The following is a 4,536-nucleotide window of genomic DNA, read 5'->3' as shown; positions in this document are numbered from 1 at the left end:
TGAATTGCCTCGCACTGATACCTACATAATATGTAATATTCCTTTTTTATTTAAAGCATCTCAGTTTATATAATGAGTCAAAACTTTCCTTTTGCCAAAAATTTTATTTCTTTGAGATGATAAACATCTTTCATTCTTGTTCCCTGCATCGTATATATATTTTTCTGATTTAAAAATTCAATGGTCTTTCAGATATATTTATAGATTATTTTTATAATGAGTCATTTGCATCCATAACCGACACAGGTTGATGCTTTGGAATGCTCTCTTATCCAGATCGTGTCTTCAATTATCTGTGATATTATAGTTGGTTTCAAGCTGTTGACTATATCAGATGTTAACTTTTCTACAACATTTCATTGATGATGCTAAGTGTAAGTCTCACCACTATAATAAACTATTATTATTACTTTATATTTTGTTGCAGAGTATGGATTCACCAACGGGTAATTCATTTTTGAATGAAGATCCATTATCTTCTACTATTAAAAAAGAAATCATAAACCGGATTTCAGCCATTTCTATTCCTTTTATTAACTTATCTTCAAATTATTTGAAATAAAATATTAATGAAATAGTAGAGTTGTGCATTTCCAAAAAAAATTCTTGCTCATAACTCCCCAGAGATCTATAGTAAATCATAAATAATATTTTTATTACGAGAAAACCACGGGTCTTGTTTTACTTCATGCATCCAGTAATAGTCAAGGACAACAAATTTCTATGCAGTTCTTACTGAAGATGTATAATATTTCAAATTTTATGACATGTATATTAAATATTACATAAATATTATATAACAATCCACATTTGCTGTTGAGATGTTGCAGTTTTCAACTGAATGTTGCTATATAAGACGATATATGTGTAATGTCCTTAGTTTTAATCCCTCTCTTATATGAAGTTAAATTTGTTCTAATATGATTAGAAATGAATGGACTAGAAAGTATTAACACATATAACTATAAATATTAAATAACGTCCTGAATCAATCACAATGAACATCAAAAAAAAAATTAATGAAGATAAATTGATGGAAATTTGAATACATGTTTTTTCTTACGATGTAAGTGTGCACTAAGACAGAGGGGACCGACTTATAGAGTTTTGCACGAAGTATAATTTAGTAATTGCCAACACCCAGTTTAAGAATCATAATAGAAGAATGTACACTTGGAAAAAGCCAGGCGATACTGCAAGGTATCAGATAGATTATATCATGGTTAAGCAAAGATTTTTGAAATCAACTCGTTGACTGCAAAACTTACCCTGGAGCAGACATTGATAGCGACCATAATTTAGTGATAATGAAATGTAGATTGGGGTTTAAAAACCTGAAGAAAAGGTGTCAGATGAATCGGTGGAATTTAGAGAAGCTTGAGGAAGAGGAGATAAAGAAGATTTTTGAGGAGGACATCGCAAGAGGTCTGAATTAAAAAAATAAGGTAGAGAATGTAGAAGAAGAATGGGAGAATGTTAAAAAGGAAGTTCTTAAATCAGCAGAAGCGAACTTAGGCGGAACAAAGAGAACCGGTAGAAAACCTTGGGTTTCAGACGATATATTGCAGCTGATGGATGAACGTAGAAAATATAAGAATGCTAGTGATGAAGAAAGTAAAAGGAACTATCGACAATTAAGAAATACTATAAACAGTAAGTGCAAACTAGTGAAAGAAGAGTGGATTAAAGAAAAGAGTTCAGAAGTGGAAAGAGAAATGAGCGTTGGTAAAATAGACGGAGGATACAGGAAAGTTAAAGAAAATTCTGGGGTACATAAATTAAAATAATAAAATAAATGTAAATTAAAATAATAAATAATAAAAATAATGTGTTAAACAAATGGTACACCGATTTATAAGACGAAAGGAAAAGTCAATAGGTGGGTGGAATATATTGAAGAGTTATACAGAGGAAATGAATTAGAAAATGGTGTTATAGAGGAAGATGAAGAGGATGAAATGGGAGAAACAATACTGAGATCTGAATTTAAGAGAACATTAAAAGATTTTAATGGCAGAAAGGCTCCTGGAATAGTTGGAATACCTGTAGAATTACTGTGCAGTGCAGGTGAGGAAGCGATTGATAGATTATACAAACTGGTGTGTAATATTTATGAAAAAGGGGAATTTCCGTCAGACTTCAAAAAAAGTGTTATAGTCATGATACCAAAGAAAGCAGGGGCAGATAAATGTGAAGAATACAGAACAATTAGTTTAACTAGTCATACATCAAAAATCTTAACTAGAATTCTATACAGAAGAATTGAGAGGAGAGTGGAAGAAGTGTTAGGAGAAGACCAATTTGGTTTCAGGAAAAGTATAGGGACAAGGGAAGCAATTTTAGGCCTCAGATTAATAGTAGAAGGAAGATTAAAGAAAAACAAACCAACATACTTGGCATTTATAGATCTAGGAAAGGCATTCGATAACGTAGGCTGGAATAAAATGTTCAGCATTTAAAAAAAATTAGGGTTCAAATACAGAGATAGAAGAACAATTGCTAACATTTACAGGAACCAAACAGCAACAGTAATAATTGAAGAACATAAGAAAGAAGCCGTAATAAGAAAGGGAGTCTGACAAGGATGTTCCCTATCCCCATTACTTTTTAACCTTTACATGGAACCAGCAGTTAATGATGTTAAAGAACAATTTAGATTCGGAGTAACAGTACAAGGTGAAAAGATAAAGATGATACGATTTGCTGATGATATAGTAATTCTAGCCGAGATTAAAAAGGATTTAGAAGAAACAATGAATGGCATGGATGAAGTCCTACACAAGAACTACCGCATGAAAATAAACAGGAACAAAACGAAAGTAATGAAATGTAGTAGAAATAACAAAGATGGACCACTGAATGAAAATAGGAGGAGGAAAGATTATGGAGGTAGAAGAATTTTGTTATTTGGGAAGTAGAATTACTAAAGATGGACTAAGCAGGAGTGACATAAAATGCCGAATAGCACAGGTGAAACGAGCCTTCAGTCAGAAATATAATTTGTTTACATCAAAAATCAATTTAATGTCAGGAAAAGATTTTTGAAAGTATATGTTTGGAGCGTCGCTTTATATAGAAGTGAAAGTTGGACGATCAGAGTACCTGAGAAGAAAAGATTAGAAGCTTTTGAAATGTGCTGTAGGAGAATGTTAAAACCAGATGGGTGGATAAAGCGACAAATGAAGAGGTGTTGCGGCAAATAGATGAAGAAAGAAGCATTTGGAAAAATATAGCTAAAAGAAGAGACAGACTTATAGGGCGCATATTAAGAAAGGACAGGTAGAAGGAAAAAATTGTGTAGGCAGGCCACGTTTGGAATATGTAAAAGAAATTGTTTGGGATGTAGGATGTAGGGGGTATCCTGAAATGAATCGACTAGAGCTAGATAGGGAATCTTGGAGACCTGCTTCAAGCCAGTCAAATGACTGAAGACAAAAAAAAGAAAAAGAAAGGATTTTTGAAATTCCGATTTTAAGGATTAAATTGCAGTAACAAAGAAATTTACTATTTTTTGAATTTCTCTGCTACAAATGTACTTATCAACTTAATTTTTGGTGTGTGTAATCTTCATGTGAATATATAAAAGCGACAACGTTGTACGGCGCGGCAACCCAGAAAATACTGGTATTACTTGTAACGGTAAGCCACTGTTACTGTATGTGCGAAGCTAATGGCTGCACCTGCCTCCTTAAAAACATATAACAAAAAAATGATTTAATTGGGAAACCATATAGCGCAAGCGAAACCGGGGATGCTAGTTTAGTTACTGGTGAAAGATAATAAATTTTATACGTATTAGAGAAATAACAAGTCTGACCGGGATTCGAAACCAGAACCTTCCGAATGAATTTCATAGACGCTCTCCGCCATTGTTGTTATTATAACAATCGACAGTTTTTAATAATAACGACAATACTAGTAATAATGATAGTATAAATATAGTTACAAACATAACAGAAAGTTATAGTTCCGATAACAGAAATAAATTCGAATCTTAAAATATCCGTAACGATAGGTTACACCGAACCGATAGTCAATTCAAGCATAATGTTGTAATTTATTTGTGTAATACACATTCGAAATCATTCATGCCGTTTTATACCTCATTTAATTGAGTGTAAAAAATTGTCTCTATCCGGATCGGAAAAAAATATGGATCTATCGTTTAGTCCGTTACATAGGCCTATGTACTTCGCGTAATACAAATTAATTGTTTAAAATCGGTGCAGCGGTTCTGTAGTTGCAAGTAATATAAAAAGGTTAAACAGTGACCCCAACACGTGTAATTGTAATTTTTCCTGTTACACTGGAATAATTAAAAAAAAATTGTTTTTCAACTAAAATTAATTTTTTTGAATAGCTTAAAATTTAACTAAAAGAAACTTAACTAGTTAGTTTAGTTAAGAGCCGAATTGGCGGTACAGATATTTAAATGCACGTGGTGTGTATTACGTATTTAATTTCGAGTAACTGCGGGACGGCGGATCGTTTGGAGTACCAGCTGTAACTCAAACGTTCCTACATAGTTTCTGTTTT

This window comes from Lycorma delicatula, chromosome 12, assembly GCF_047948215.1.
Source record: "Lycorma delicatula isolate Av1 chromosome 12, ASM4794821v1, whole genome shotgun sequence".
NCBI classification, from domain to species: domain Eukaryota; kingdom Metazoa; phylum Arthropoda; class Insecta; order Hemiptera; family Fulgoridae; genus Lycorma; species Lycorma delicatula.
Note: the sequence above shows the minus strand (reverse complement) of the source record.